Source organism: Myxocyprinus asiaticus, chromosome 30, assembly GCF_019703515.2.
Source record: "Myxocyprinus asiaticus isolate MX2 ecotype Aquarium Trade chromosome 30, UBuf_Myxa_2, whole genome shotgun sequence".
NCBI classification, from domain to species: domain Eukaryota; kingdom Metazoa; phylum Chordata; class Actinopteri; order Cypriniformes; family Catostomidae; genus Myxocyprinus; species Myxocyprinus asiaticus.
The window spans coordinates 39,872,050-39,889,586 of NC_059373.1; the positions used below are offsets into that span (position 1 = coordinate 39,872,050).

The 17,537-nt window shown below is 41.2% G+C and overlaps 1 pseudogene; it reads left to right on the forward strand.

Annotated features, from left to right (window-relative positions):
- The first annotated feature begins 12,769 nt into the window (after positions 1 to 12,769).
- LOC127421717 (uncharacterized) lies at positions 12,770 to 12,878 on the forward strand (annotated as a pseudogene).
- Positions 12,879 to 17,537: the final 4,659 nt, after the last annotated feature.

Sequence of the window (17,537 nt, forward strand, 5' to 3'; positions counted from 1 at the left end):
TCCCCAGCTCCATCAGGGGGCACTGATCCAGGAAGTGGCCTGGGTCCCCGCACCTCCAGCAGGCTGGCCCAGGCGCTATGCCTGCACTTGCGTCGGCGGGTGCCCCCACCTGAGGGGGAGAGCGGTGGGGCATCGGGGTCGGGGGGTGCCGCCTCCCACCCCCGGGGAGCTGGTCTTGGTGGCTGAAGTCCTCCTCACCTGCGTGGGGCAGGAACAGGCCCTGGGGAGAGAGCAGAACGAGGGGGGGGGGGGGGGGTGGGACGGGAAAACAGAGGGGGAGGGGAGAGATAGTAGGAGGACTTTTCCGCCCTCGGGATCGCCGCCATGTGGTCCTCCGCAAGCCGGACGGCTTCCTCCAGTGACGCCGGACGGTGGCACTGGACCCACTCCGACGTCCCTTTTGGCAGTCGATGTATTAATTGCTCCAGTACCACCTGGTCGATGATCCCGTCAATGCCGCGGTCCACCACTAGCAACCATCTTCGGCAGGTGTCACGGAGCCGTTGGGCGAAGGCAAACGGGCGGTCGGAGTTCTCCAGCTTCAGGCTCCGGAAGTTGTTATCTTCAAGTCACCATAGGCCAGGAGGCTCATTGCCAGCAGTTGTTGAGCCACTAGCTGGGCTTCTCCGGACAACAGCGGAATAAGTCGGGCCGCCCACTGGGCGAGCGGCCAGCCCCAGATCTTGGCGGTACGCTCAAACAAATCCAGGAACGCCTCGGGGTCGTCCGCCATCTCCATCTTCTGTAATGCAGGTGGGGGCAATGGCGTGTGAGTGTCCGGGGTCGCAGCTGGGGACGCCTCCTGGCTGAGGAGGCTCCGGATCGCCTGCCGGTCCTCTGCTTGAGCACGCAGGAGCTCCACAAACCGGCGATCTTGATCTTGCCGAAGCTCAAGCAGGGTTTGCTGGTGGTTCCGATGTAGGCCAGCAAGGGCTTGGAGGATCTCAGCCAACTGGGAGGACTCTACGGGGCGACTTCCATCCATCTTCAACCAAACTTTTCCTGGGTTTTGGCACCAGTGTAACACTTTTCAGTGGAAAAGAGGCGGTGAGAAGCGAGGTTTCCCGGTTCAGGTAGGCATTTAATTTGTCCACCTTGATGCTCACAGTTCACAAACTCAACAGTCTCTCAGGCACGGAGTTATTTAAATGCAACAGCTTCACAGGCAAATATTTACTTAAACACTTTAACTTCATAACACAATTATCACAATAGCTTCTGTAGCACCGTGGCCTTCCTTGTGCCAGTCTCTCTCTCCCTGTCTGCTGGCGGTGTGGCTCTTTTATGCCGCTCTCCCCGTGCTCACAGTAATTAGAGACAGGTGTTAGACATAATCTAGCTCAGGTGCAAGCACCCTTACCGCTTTCTCTCTCTCCGGAGAGACGCTTGACCATGCCCCCACTGCCACAGGGACACTTCTGCGGATAGACTCAAATTTAGGGAGGGACCTGAGACATATCTAAGGATTGTGACATGATGGCCTCTTCCCCTGACTTCAGCAATGCCCCATTCTTTGGATCAGCTGCTCTTCCTAGGCTCTAGGCCTAGACTCTGATGGGAGTGGGCAGGAGCGAGAGGAGGGGTGCCTTGACCATTTGGCAGTATGTGATGAGATGCATCTGAAGTTAATGAAGCCTCATCACTATCTGCCCTTAAGAACTGAACGCACCTCTCTTGTGGAGACCGGTCTCCACCCACCGGTGTCTTTGTAGGTCCAGGAATGGAGCAGGGAGATTCAGGCGAGAATTAGATGTGACACTGGGGACTGGAGCACGTGTCACAGCCAACAGGCCAGGATGCCGTACCACAATTCCTCTCAGTTGCAGAGGCCCAGGGAAGTTGGGCCACTCAAGTGAAGCCGCCGCACCACGCGCCTCGGATCCACATAGGAAGTGCATTGTGGCCGCTGGAACCCGCCCACTATACCTGAACCTTACCCACTCTGGACTACCCTTCCTTCATATAGCCCCATGCACCACAAGGACACCAGATTCCCATTTGTTTTGGACACTTTCCCCTTGGACACTTTATTCCCCCTTTTCTGTTATTTTTATTTCAAACAAATGCCTCTCCGAGGTCTGACTCCACACCCACTGTGACTGTCTCTTGCTCACTTCACCACAGTGGTGGAGAATGCAGGAATTTTTGTGGGCAGATACGGACTTCTGAAAACGCCCAGAGGGGTACGGAGAATTCATGGGGATGGCCTCCCAACCGCCTAAAGGGTATGTGTGTGTGTGTGTGTGTGTGTGTGTGTGGGGGGGGGGGGGAGGTGACAAGACGCCTCTCTGCGCTACCCTTGCTTCACATAGCCTCATGCACCGCAAGGATGCCAGATTCCCCTTTATTTTGGACACTAACCACTTTTCTGGTATTATTTCAAATAAATTCATCTGAGGCCTGGCACCACACCCAGTGTGTCTTTCCGTTGCTCACCCCGCCACAGGATATTATGGGGACTTGAGGGTGACCTGTTCTGACTTGGGCCTAGCAACAGCATCACAATGTACAGACTCCTAACAGCCACTGAGAACACCTTACTGCATAGCTTGTAAATGTGATTATCATTAACAAAGGAACTCTCTGTACAGAACAGGATTTAGAGCTCAGGATTTAGTGCTCAGAAGAGGTGTGTGAATGTGGCCTTACAGAAATTTGCTGTTTAACTTATGCCAAGATACAGGAAATAAAGTCATGGAATGAGGAGATAGAGGAGTGTCAGAATGCAGATATGAGCTAAATCTCTCTAATGTAGTGTGCTGTGGGTAAAGAGATGGGTGCTGTCTGCAAGTGCTCAATAGAGGACAGTGAATGACAGCAGTGATGCACTCACTCTTCCTAATACACTGTCTGTTCTGCTGCTGTAACTCTGTCACAGCAGATAATGGCTGTCTGGAGAAAATGGTAGCACCTGAGGGGTCTTAAACTAACACCATTTTCACAGCAAAGACAATAAAGCCAATTAAAGTCAAAGAAGTGTGACTGCTGATTGACGTTAAGCAGCCACAGAGGGAAGTGTCCTCTGGCCTGCAGACATTCAGCACTCTACACATTTGGATACAGTGCTGCAGTTTTTAAAAATATCAGAGGACTGCAAACATTAGAATGGGAAGTCACTAAGAATGTTTCAGCATCAAATTCCATAATAGAATTACGTAAGAATCCGGCAATGGTGCAATCGTGCCACAAATTCTATTAAACACAATTTGCAAAGTGTAGCATCACTCCATCACTGCGATCCAGGCACCTGTATTGGTGCATAATGCTCTTCTCTGCCTTTTGTTCATCATTTGATTAACTGCTGCCATTAACAATTGAAAATGTACACAAACATCTCTTTTAAAATAAAATGTAATTCACCACCTGCTTTCCGCAGATTGTTGTGCTAAAATAACATGCACAAATATGGAGCAACAGTTCAACCCTAGATGTTGTATAGTTTGTTGTATAACTGTCTTTTAATTTGCCATTAGTGCCATCTTTTTTGTTGTGTGTCTCACAGACCAACTTAATTGCATTAGTATTCGTACTTGAAGTGTATTAGCACACATACATTTTCATGCATTTTGGATAGACAAATAGATGCAAAGATACTAATACTAAGATACTAAACCACACAAGTCATAAGGATTATCTTTATGCTGCCTTTGTGACAGTTTGCAATTAATTTAGGTTTAAGAACTATCTACATACTGTGTGTATGAAGACGAAACTCATAATTCATGCAAGTTAATCAATTCAAGTCTGATTTAATTGTTTCTCAACTGGTGGGTCATGACCCAAAAATTGATTGCAGGTCAGTTCGGATAGGGTCACGGACAGCAGGGATAGAAAATTGAAATTAGAGAAAATCAGGCCGCCTGATTTTAGGCCGCCAAGGTAAATTTGGAGAGGAAATAGCATCAACCGATTTCCCCTCGATATCGCGGTGCAGACCACACAATTTGAAGCGACCCATTTGAATTCTTATGAGAGTTTTTATAGTTTAAAGTATTATGGAGGAAGTCAAACCACAAACAGCTAGACAGCCCTGACATTATAAACAGCACTGACGAAGAGACAACTGTGTGCATGCAGCAAAATTTTTATTTTTTATTTTTTATTATTATTTATTTTATTTTTATTACACATCATCACCCTTACTAAAATTAATCACAAATTTACAGTAGTAACAGTAATTGTGGTATTTTGACAATGTTATATTTTGACATGTTATAGTTAATAATCTCTTCAGTGAAATCTTTAGGAAAACATTTTTATTACCAGCACAACTGTGGCAGTTGTAGGTAAAGTTTCTAAATGTGTTTAGGCTACTATTTTATTTTTTCATAAAGAAAGTATTATTATAATTATTATTTTTCAGAAAGACTAGCTACATTGACCTAACCATTGTAATGATGACCCATCCATGGGCTTAAATATGGGTCTGCCACATTTAATGAATAGTAACATTAATACATTTATTAATGACCATAAAATAAAATACAACATAACATAAAATAAAATAACATAAAAAAGGAAAGATCAGATGCCATAAAAAAATTTTTTTTAAAAAGAAAGTAAAATAAGATCACTTTCATACTTCTACATTTCACACTTTTTAGACCTCCTGCTATGCCAGTTGTACTTCCCTGAAGATAATTTTTTATGACAAACACTCTGACATTTTGTGTTGTCCTCATTTTTAGTATGGATAGTTTGTGAATAAAGATGCAGGGGTTGTTTCTCTCCTCACATGACCTGACCTGTTCTTGATTATTGTTTTTTCTGACTTTGCGGCCATTGTCACACAAGTGCCAGCTTTACAGGTCACATACAGAGGGTGCACTACAAATATCTGACTGACTGAGTTGTAAAATTTCCATCATGGTCTGTTTTTGTCTGTCATTTCAGTTTAATTTCCCCTGATAATTACAGTAGTATAGTTTTTCAGTTAAAATGACAATGAAAACATTTTCAGTTAAAATGACAATACGTAGTAAGCGTGAGTCTGACAAAACAGGTGTTCTATTTAATAATTTGCAGAGTTTGGGAACATACTTCTAAAAGTATACTTGCATTATTGATTTCTATGGGCAGGCCTTCAGTGTGATTCATGCCATTAAGAAAACTCAGTTTCACAATTAATAAGACACCCTATGCCTATGGACTTCATACAATATGTCGCAGTTAAATAATAATAACAATTGACATTTTAAAAAACATGTCCACCCTTACAAAAAAACTAAACTTGCTGCAAACTTGCTGCAAATTTGCAACAAGTTTGCCGCTCGATATTTTCACATGCAAATGAGCTTGTGATTCGTTGCAAATGTTTGCTAGAAGTTTGCAGCTCTTCACCGCTAGTGTCAAACTTTTGGCAACAATGGACAATTTGCCACAGGTTTACCACAAAGCTCATTTGCATATGAAAATTATCTGTAGCGAATTTGCGGTAAGTTTTCAGCAGATTTGCCATGAACTCTGGATTTTTGTAAGGGCACACACGAAAGCCAAAACCAAGGAGGTCTAATACCAAGAAAAAGCTATCTTATAATATTTGCTATTTAAATGTTGTTTGCAATATTTTTTTTCATAAGGGTACAAGATTACTTTTCAAAACTTGAACAGACACTGAATGCTCCAGCCAGCCTAATTTACACTTAGAAAAAACTCCTGATGTTGCTATAACAATGCAAAAGGCACTTAACCACTTTGCTTGTTGTGAAAATCAGCCCTCCTTTCCTGTTTTAACCTCAGGGTTTTAAATCCATTAGGATCTTTCTCAATGGTGGTAGCTAGATCTTGCGCTCTTCGCTTTCAAATTTCATACATCACTTAAATCGTGATTGCGTCACTCAAGGCCAGCTAGAAGGCCTCAGCTGGGACATATATTAAAGACCACACCCACCAAGAACAAATAAATCAATTTGATTGGTTGATGAATCTGACAATCTGACTTTAGATGTCTATGCACTTACACTGTTGAGGGATTCTGTAAAAATTCTGAAGGCCTAACAGTGTGGCGCTCAGACTCACGCGCTGCTTTGGCTAACGAGCTTGGCTTCGAGCATGCAATTTGGGAAACAGCGATCAAGCTTCATCTTTAAGCATCAAGGAATAAATTCTGATTGGATAAGCTTTTATTTTTTTACTATTCGTTTGTAGATGAATTAGGATTGAAAAGCGATTGAAAATACATAGGCGAAAAGGTGAATGAGAATGAAAGGATGAAAAAATATTTATTTATTAGGCATGTTAGGCCAGCAGAGAAGGCTTTGCTTGCCCTGAGAATTCGCCACTGTCTCTGGTAGCCCTTTTCCACCGACATGGTTCGGTTGTGGGTTCCTGTCCCAGTGCAAACTCTCGAACTGTTCTGTGCATTTCCACCACAGAAAAGGCCGTTCCGGGGCCAAAAACCTGGTTAGAAACTGGCCCCAAAAGCTTGCTGGTCTCTATGCAGGAACCGATTATGTCAGGGAAGGAGGGCAGGATAATGTTTTGTCACCATTGTAAAGTTTTCACAAACAACAACAGTAGCTACCATCTGCAGCAAGGAGTTCTTTTTTTGCTCTATAACAACAATAAAAACCCACAAAATTATCAGACATTGTTGTGGAGCGTGGAAAATGTTTCTTGCCCTCTCTGTAAGAAAACTCTCAAAGTCAGGAGTTCCAGGTGTCAAAGGTTAGAGTTTATTGAGCAAAACAACAAACCCAAGATGTCAGCAGAGATCTGACTTGCTCGGTCAAAACCCTCCTGTCTTATACAGTTTGTTATCTAGCATTACTTCATGCCTATGCCCTCTTAATATTTTTTGTATCAAATGGATTCAGCTTGCCACCATTATTTCACAGAGCCTCTGACTGGTGGAAACCTGGCTGTTAGTTCCTTTTTTTAAAAATAACCTTTACATTTTTTATGCATAACACATCATAATCTGAGCATATATAGTTACTTTGATTATTGGTTGCATCAATCTTTTAACTTTGCATACTTTCATGACTCAGTACCATTGTTCTGTGCGTACAGCTGAGTGCACAGAGCATTCTTGCAACATCAGTATTTTCAGTGTCCTCAAATGCCCTTTCCTAGGTCACACTCAGTCCAGGCTTTCTATGTTAATTCTTTTCTATGATCTAGTACATTTTAATATAAAAATCAACTATACATTCCCTCCTTTGAGACTTACAGAAAGTCTCACCTTCTATTTGCCCTCTTCCCAAAGTGCAATCTCACAAGCCAGGCTCTTTATTCCTCTCAAGTGACCAATATAAGTCACACATTCTTCTACCAATGCCTATACTTATGAAACTGCACTCCAGAGGATCAGCGAGACCAAACAGCTCTCTCCACAGTTGACTGGAAGAGAGTAAAAGATCCCATTGCTCCCTAGCTAAGTTCTATGTTGGAGGGTAAAGTAATCACATTCTTGGATAAAGCATGTGCATGCGAAGGTGGCCTTGCGTTATGTAGAGTACATCAGTGATTAGACTTATTTCAGTAGGGTAACATACTACAGTGATTAGACAATGTCAATGAATCATTCAGCATATGATATATCCCACGGTGCCAGAGGAACTCACAGAAATTCTCTGTAGCCTGGAGCGCTATCTGGTGGTGTTGGAGCAGACAACGGGTTTTTAAACCACCAGTAGAGTTTTGCTCTTGATGCTAAGCACTCAGGTGCTCGTCGATCCTGTCTTTGTGATGTTGGATTTCCAGTGGCACTTACAGTGATTTTAGAATTCATAAAGGTACATTCTATAGTAATTTACTTGCTTATTAGTACCTTCAAAGATGATTGAACAACGCATTTATAAAGTGCATATAATGCAAATAATCACAGTAAACCTCTCAATGTTTGGTTACATTACCTAGTTACATAACCTCATAACATGGATAATGATCTGCTTCAAACCTTCATCATTCCCTTCATGGATTGATTAAACAACATCAATTAAAGAAAATAATCACTTCAGGAAGGGTTATATGCCAAAATAATAAACATAATACCCTCTAACTTCCTGCCTACTCTATCCACCCAGAGGACTACCTAATTTTAGTATAAAAGAAAATACACTGAGTATACTGACTCCCTTGCTATTCAAAAACAGGAGAAAATTGAAAATAAAATGTCAAAAATAAAAAGGCACCCCTTCCCTACCATTTTGTGTCATGCCAGGGGTTTTACTAGAATTCATCCAGCTCATCCAGTCCAGGGCCAATGGTAAGCCCTATATCAACTCCAGATGGCTTCACCGACACATTGAGCATCTGCTTTGCTGCAACATTGGCCATCATTGATCTGAGTAGAGGCACAACACAACACAACAACACCACGAAAATAACAATAGCTACAGCCATTATTATTCCCACTTTAGTAATCCATTCTCCCCAGGATCCAAATAGGTTGTCAAACCATTTGCCAACATGCTGATCTCTTCCAGCATTGGCAGTCAATTCCTCTCGTAAGTTTTTCAGCTTTTTCATGGCTATGGTAAAGGATCCATCAGGAGCTGTATTATTTGGGATATAAGTACAACAGTCAGCTCCAAACATTACACAAACCCCTCCTTTTTCTGCCAATAGCCAGTCTAGGGCCTGTCTATTTTGCCATGTCATTTTGCTGGTTGCAGCTAACTGATCACCTAAGGCCTTCAATGCTTCATCAGTGTAATTAATAAATCTCTGATGATTATAATAAATGTAGTTGATCCATTCTGCATTCTTGATGGGAGATATCCACACAAATATAGACTCAAAGCCTGATTTTATTTAATCTCTGTCCTTAAATTCTTGTGGTATTCCTCTTGGTTGACCAGTTGCATCTATGATTACATTAGGGTCAGGCTGATATGCTCTTTTCACGCTATGTTTGCTTTGCACAGTGTTTCTAGGTGCAGTCAGGATTTCAGAGTCGTCCAGGTTCCATGTTAACATAGTCACTTCTTGTGCTAGTCTTACTCTAGCGCATATTCCCTTCCAATTCTCTGGTAATGTAGCCCTCAACTTTTTCCCACCACAAACCCAGAAATAATCTGCTATGGCTACTGTTTATTCCTCATGAAGGTCTATCACAGGAGGCACTACAGTTTGGTCTCCTGCATCCCCCATGGTTTCATTATCCCACTGCTGCCACCAGCATCGTGGATGTCCTGTGAATATTGAGTCCTGTAGTATACCTTAGTATAGAACTTTCCTCACCCTCAAGTTCTGACCCCACTGGCTGCCGTACATCCTCCTGCAGCTGTACTTCATCTCTAGCTTCAGCATGCTCAGCTGCCCTAGAATGAATGTAACAGTGTCACTACTTTCTCCCTCCTGCTCTGGGCTTTTCTCTTGTTCAGTTCTTTCCTGGTCACGGGTTTCAGGTTCTCCTTCAGCTTCAGGAGACTCTATGTCTAAATCTTCCTGATCTTCTGCTCTATCTCTCTGATCTGCAGGTCTTGGTAACCTCAGCTGAGGGACCCTAGTGCAGTGATTTAAATGATACCACGTTGTACTACCTTCTACCTGTACTGCTGTTGGGGTTGCTCTCACTATTTTATAGGGTCCATCCCTCCTGGGTTCATTCCATCTTCTACTGAACTCTCGCAAATAAACTTGGTCTCCAGGAACTACGGGACACAACGCTTCTTCATCCTGCCTGGGCCCCCTGTTCTGTTCCTGTGAATGAATAGCTTCGTGTATAGCAGTTAATTGTCTCATGTAGGCTCTTAACTCCATCTGTAGTTGTTCTAAAGGTGGGCCTTCATAAGGACCTCTCAAGTACGGTACTGGCATGGGTCTGCCTGTAAGCATTTCATGTGGTGATAGATTAGTGATTCTGTTGATCTGCATGCGGTAGGTCATCAGTCCAAGGGGTAGTGCATCTACCCAATTGAGTTTGGTGTCACGGCAAATATTATTGATCTTAGCTTTGAGAGTTCCATTCACTCTTTCTACCATGCCCTGAGATTGTGGATGGTAGACACACCCTAGCCTTTGTTTTATTCTCAACTGTTGTATCACTGTTTTCACTGTTCTTTGAATGAATGCTGAAACATTGTCAGAGCTAATTTGAGAAAGTATACCAAATCTTAGAATGACCTCTCTGGTCAAAAATGTTATCACAGTTTGAGCTCCCTGGTCTGCTGATGGTACTGCCTCTACCCATCTGCTGAATCTGTCTATTATCACCAACATATATCTTTTTCCTCTTATTGATCTTGTTATGTCCACATAATCCATTACCAGATGTTTAAATGGTCCTTCTGATAAGGGTATGTGGCCTATTGGTGCTGATGTACCCTTTCTGACATTGTTTTAGGCACAAATGTCACATTCAGCCAAATATTCATCTACCATGGCCTGTAGGTATGGGGACCAAAATCCCCAAAGTCTTTTTATATTCCTTATTACCTCCCCCCTTGCGCAATGGTCAAAACCATGCACATCAGAGATTAAAATAGTAAGGAGTACTGTTGGAGCAATCATATGTCCTTCATGAGACTGCCATATGCCATTTACATCTCTGCTCGCACCTCTATGTTGCCATATGGTATGTTCATAAGGGCCAGCTTGCTGTTGCATTCGTGCAATATCATCTAATTGTGGCTGAGGCTGAAGCAAAACTGATACAGGTGCCATCACTGTTACTTGGCATCTCAAAGCTTTTTTTGCATATAAGTCTGCAGCATTATTTCCCTGAATAACAAAATCATTGCCTTTTTTATGTGCTTGACATTTGATGATAGCCAATTTCTTTGGATGCATCATGGCTGAAATAAGCTTGATTATTTGGTCACCATGTTGAATTGGTGTCCCATCAGTCTTTTTGAACCCTCTTTGTTTCCAGACTGCCCCAAATAAATGGCATACTCCATGTGCATATGCAGAATCTGTATAGATATTAAGTTTTATTTTTAGCCAGTAGACATGCCTCAGTCAATGCTTTTAATTCAGCCAGTTGTGCTGAGCATGGTTGCTCACAATGCAAAAGTTTTGTCTTCTCGTTTGAAAACAGCATATCCAGCATGATTTCCTAGATGGTCTCTGAAGCATGACCGATCCACAAAATAATCTGCTTCTGCCTCTTTGACTGGTATTGATTCTAAATCTGGTCTTAAACGAGTGAAAGCTAAAGAGTCTATTACGCATTCACGAGGTGTTCCTTCCCCTACTAGGGGAACTAAATTTGCTGGATTTACTGTTGTACATTGTTTTATGGTAATGTCTGGGTAAGTCAACAGTGTCAAATATGTCAAACAATTGGCTTGCATTAGAACAAATCTACCTTGTTGTAATAGCTCTGTCACTTTGTGATGTGTGTAAATTATCACTGGATAGCCCATTGTCACAGTGGAAGCTTTATCATAAGCAAAATAAACTGCTGCAAGTCCTTGATAGCATGGTGGGTAGCCTTGTGCTACATTGTCCAATTTGGTACTATAATAAGCTATTGGTTGCTTTTTCTTACACTGCAGGTCTCTTGCATTAAGACTGCTGAGGCATATCCATCTCTTCTATCTGCTACATACAGATTAAATGGTTTAGTATAGTCTGGGGTTGCTAACGCTGGAGCTGTTTGAAGCTCTTTTTTCAATGATTCAAAAGCTATCAATGCATCCGTATCCCATGTTAGCCTAGCTCGGAGATTTGGTGCCCTGTCTGTTTCATCAGTGTTCTTAAGGAAGCTGTTTTAATGGCATAATTTTCTATCCAATCTGCACTAAAACCTGTCATGCCCAAAAAGATCATCATTTGTCCCACTGTTTGTGGTTGGGGCACTTTACTTATGCCTTCCAATTGGCTTGGTGATATAGCTTTAGTTTTATGCACAATGATTCGTCCTAAGTATTCAACCTGTGGTAGGCAGTATTGCAGTTTCTCCTTTGAGACCTTGTGACCCCTTCAGCTAATTTAGTAAGCACTTTGATTGAATCTTGGGGGCATTGCTCTAGTGTTGTTGAACAAATCAACAAGTGATCTACATACTGTATCAGTGTGCTATCCAATCTAAGATCTTCCAAATCAGTTTTCAAAACTTGATTGAACACATGGTGAATGTTTAAATCCCTGGGGCATTCTGGTGTATGTATATTGTTTACCTTGATAGGTGAATGCAAAAAGGTGTCTGCTTTCCTCTGCTAGAGGGATGCTGAAAAAAGCAGAGCACAGGTCAATAACAGTAAAATAATTGGCAGCAGGTGGAACATTAGTCAACAGCATATATGGATTTGGAACTTCAGCAGGCCAATCTTCTGTTACCTCATTTGCTCTTAAATCATACACTAAGCACCATTTTGACTTATCTGCCTTGATAACTGGTAATATGGGCGTGTTACAGTGACTTACTGTTTCAATTAAAACCCCTGCCTTATTTAATCCCTCAATTTTCTTTTTAATTCCCACTACTGCTTCCTGTTTTAAGGGATATTTTTTGTTTTCTTGGTAGTTTTACTCCTGGTTTAAGCTTGATTCTAATTGGATTAGCAGATTTTACCAGACCTACATCTGTATCATGTTGAGACCACAGTTCAGCAGACACATGTTTTTCCATTTCTGACATTAGTTCAACTGTTCTTGACTCAAATTTTTATTTTTCTTTAGTAGTCACTACAACCATTGGAATGCCTTCCATAGCAGTGTAACACAGAATTTTTAGACATGTTTTATCTGCAGATTCAAAGATTAAAGGATTTTCTGTGGCTTCCCACTTTTTCTTTTCTGCTCTTTTCATCATTGGTCCTAAATCTTTCACCTGACTTCCCTTACTTTAAATAGCCCTCTGTTCACAGCAACTCTCGCTTACGGCCATACCACCCTGAGCGTATCCGATCTCGGAAGCTAAGCAGGGTTGCGCCTGGTTAGTACTTGGATGGGAGACCACCTGGGAATACCAGGTGCTGTAAGCTTTTGCTTCTCCTGGATTGCTTGAACTCATACACTTCCCCCTGCCACAGCTGTGATTTTTATTCATTCATCCTTGGAAATAGGTTGGGGGGATTCAGGTATTTTCTTTCAATTTTGCTTGCTCTGTGGCAAATGACAGCCAGGTCCTTTTTCTTGCCGCCTCCAGGGGGCAGTCCAGAGGCTGGTTTTATTTTTTTGCTGCCTCTTGACAGCAACACACAGAGCAGGAAAGTACAAACCAAGTGCTGTGCTGCCGCAAAATTTGTTGGACATTTTCCATAGAAAGTGTGCAGAGGTCTTTCTTTGAGTAGGGAAGAGTTTGTGTTGGCCTAGTGGCTTATTGCTACGTGTTGAGCATTGGATTGTGCAGCCGAGTTTTCCCTCTCGGATTCTAAATGCTGATGTTTTGAGTATATTTGTATGTTAAACTCTGCTCGCTGTTTGCTGTTTTGAGTTGGGAGATTTGTATTTAATTTTTTTTGGGGTTATGTTTTGTTGAGTGATCTGAACTAGTAATTTAGTCCCGCTGTTACGAGCGGTTACCCTCAATTAAATTGCATGCACTTTTCCTCTCTCTCTCTCTCTCTCTCTCTCTCTCTCTCTCTCATTGATATTCACTGAGTGAGCGGTGCTGCAGTTTATGTTCGACTCAGGCTGGTGAACCAAATTCTCCCGCCTGTTTCGTCAGTTCTTTGTGTGTCCGCTCATCTCCACCCTCACATGGTATCAGCTCCATTTTGGATCTAACTCTCCATTTTGAACCTGATCCTCCATTTTGATTCCTTTGTTACAGCATCTTGTAGCAAATTAGCTTAAAAGGGAATTATTTATAATTAATTATAACTGGTTATAATTAATAATAAATATTTAGATTAGATCTTAGAATCAACTGTAGCAGAATCGATATTACAATTATTTGATCTGTCCGTCCAATATAAATATGTAGCAAATTAGCTTAAAAAGGGAATTATTTATAATCAATTATAACTGGTTATAATTAATAATAAATATTTAGATTAGATCTTAGAATTAACTGTAGCGAAATCGATATTACAATTATTTGATCTGTCCGTCCAATATAAATATGTAGTAAATTAGCTTAAAAAAAAAGGGAATTATTTATAATTAATTATAACTGGTTATAATCAATAAAAAATATTTAGATTAGATCTTAGAATTAACTGTAGCAGAATCGATATTACAATTACTTGATCTGTCCGTCCACCGAGCAGACAATATAATTATTTATCAATTCTAGGAAGATTACTTTCCTGGCCAAGGAACGATAGCCTTCCTACTTATACAGTGCTAGCAGTAGTTTAGCATGTAGCAAGGAGCAACATTCAGTGACTTTGAATTGTGAGCGGAACACAGAGACAATCAATTGTGAATATAAGGGATTTAATAAATGAAACTATAACTAACATACAAACACACTAAGCAAAACATACATATATAGAATGAAGGAAAGTAAGAAAAGGAGAGACAGAGAGCACAGAATGGCAATATTTCACGTCAGTTAACCACAACCTAAATGAGAATCATCAGAGGCACAATTCACCTTAAAAGGGGTTCAAACTTAAACGCGCATCTAATCAGTTGTAAATGGTTACTTGCATTGGTTTGTTGCTGAATAAGAGTCTTGATGTGGTAGACGAGGTTCTCGACGATTTCTTTAGGAGTGAGTTGAAGAAGTCCACAGGAAATCCACAAAGTTACTTGAAGGTAAACACTGCCAGAAGGTTAAACTCAAGAGGCGAGTTTTGGAGTGGGTTGGTCTCAAGAAGAAGAGTTTTGAGCGATGATTAGTCTGCGTTCTGGAGTTTTGATAGTTCATTGCCGCACCCATTTTGTGGGTGGAGTGGCCAATCAGAGGCATGCATTTTGAGCGGGAGAAACATCCTTTGTCTCCGTTTATGGCCCATTCGCATTTTATTGCTGATCTGGACCGCTAGTGCAGCTTTTAATTCAAAACATAGTAAGAATTGTTCGATGCATTTCACGATCACCGGGTGTACATTATTGTGTGAGAAATAAAGGGAAGATCATTTTGATACCAAGAAGGTAACCTCCAGACGATAATAAAGCAGAGATACACTCATACACTTGAATATAGGCATTTAACGTCTAACTAATACAAGTAAAGGGTTTTAACTAAGTTAATATAATAGGGGAATATACATACAACACATGCATATAGCAGATACATTTATAACTGCTTACTATGGCCTAAAATAGAGAAAATGTCTTTAGGTGTGTGTGTGACGTGTATTGGAATTACTGGAGACAGACAACTGCTCTGGTGCCTGGCACGGGGGGTCACCCCCCTTTCTGTGGAATGTGTTTGAAGCTTGATGGAGACACTTCAGAGGAGACCTGTTTTAGCATCCTTTTGATAGTGATAAAGACCATCTGCAATTTAGCACCCATATAAATGTAAACGCGGAGGCCAGGTCTGTAATTTATAAGCAAATGTCAAAAGGCTAAAAGGTTTTTTTTTAAACAAAGTGTAATTAACCATCACTGATCTTACACAGATGTTACAATCTGGACACACACACACACACACACACACACACACACACTAGCATATAGCTCCACTGTTAGTTTAGGATTTCCTTAATATTTTTTTTGGATTATATTCAGATAGTATTGCCTGTGTTCGCTACTGCTTGATTATAATAAATCTTGTTATATTATAAGTACTCCTGTTTGTTTTTGTTTGAATATTGTGTTGAAGCCAGCTTCTGCCACGTCAAAAACTCCCAAGTTACCTCAGAGTACTGTTATTTTATTGGTGTTAGAAACTAACTGTAACTAGATTACTATTAGATTTGTATAGCAATAATTTAACTAGTTTTCCCCCTTTTTGATTATTTTGATTAATAATTAAGATACTCAACCTTCAGGGTAGATTTTGTTTTTGTGAGACTCAATCAGTAACTTGCTATCATTTTTCTCTTTTCAAAGAGTGGTGCCCCGAGAATAGAATTTAATGAGTTAAATTCTATTATATTAATTATTATTTAATTGTTATTTAATTATTCAATAATTAATAACAATTAATTATTGATTATTTCTGATAGTAAAACTGATTTAAACAACCAGTAGCACCTACATAACCATTTCTTTTCAAGCTCTGGGTCCCTTTCTGAATCATATATTATGGTACAATGAAACTCAGTCTTTGGCATGCTTGGTTCACAGAGCTGTTCTTTAATGTATTTTCCCCATTTGTTTATTGCTTTTTTTTCTACATCCTTTCCTACATCTCCTAGCCAATATATGTTCGCTTGTGGCTCTTGCAGTTCTTGGAACTTTGTGAAAGTCATTTGTTTGATGCTCCTGTTGTCTATATAAATGCCTTCTGGAGCGCACCAAATCTGTAAATTAATTTGACATATAGCATCTCTCCCTAACAAGTTGACAGGTGTTTGTTCTGATATTAGAATGGGAATTTTGATCTCTGTGTCATTTACTTTTATGATAACTGGAGCTGTCATTGGAATTGGCTGCGTGAGTCCCGAGAATCCTACTGTCTTTACATATTTTCCAGACTTGGGGAGGTGAGAGGCATAATTTGGACTTATACATGTAAACGTAGCTCCAGTATCTAGCATGACTGTATTGTTTTGCCCTCTATTTTAACCTGCAGCATAGGTTCTTGATCAACATCAGATGAAATCATTGGAAACTGACCCCTCCCCGTAGGATCCTCTGGGCAGCTTCAGTAGTCCTGCTGTGGTCCATGCCATGGATTGAGTGGACCTGGTGCTGGAGCTTGGTATTCTTGCTGCCATGGGGCATTGCTTGGACTAGGGGGCTGACTGCTTTGCCATGGATTAATAGGGCAATTTCTTCTGTTGTGTCCAGGCAGATTGCATCCCCAACATATTATTGGTGGGCCATTAGTTCTAGGGCCACTGTTCTGTCTACCACTTCCTCTTCTTCCCTGTTGTAGTCTGTTCCAGTTTCCTGGTTGTTCTGGTTGCACATAGATTACAAGGGGTGCTGGTGTCTGTAACGCATGTCCTGCTGGTGACATTGTGTTCTGGACAACAGGTACTGGTGACATTGTATTCTGCATAACAGGTACAGGTGATACCAGAGAAGACTGGGCAGCAGAGACAGGCACATTCACAGGAGCCATTACCACTGTTTGTTCTTCTTTCTCTTTAACTGTGGCTTGGATCTTTTTCTTTTTCCCAGTTAATTCTTCAAGCTGCAGTTGTGTTAGTTTTCTCTGTAGTTATCTTTCTTGATGCTTCAATCTTAACTCATTTCTCCTGTATTGTTCAACAGCATGAGTCACATGTTCGCAGAACTCTCTGTGTGATTTGGAGTTCAGTCCAACTACATCTTCCAGTTTTTCCTTCACTGGGGTTGTCATAGCATCCACTATAGCTGTTATGAATAATGTAGTCATTACTGGGTCTGTTTCTGGGTTTTTCTACAGCTCTTGTTTCCATCTTCTTAGCTGTCTTTGAATATATGCTGTAGGATTTTCAGTTTCACCTATTGGTTCGCCTTTCAGAGATCTTGGATCCATTTGTGTCGGGTATTCCTTCCTCAATTCTCCCCACATGTCAGCACGATATCTGTCAAATGCAAATCCATCCATCCCTAAACATTTGGCCAATAATGCTTTGATGTCGCCAATC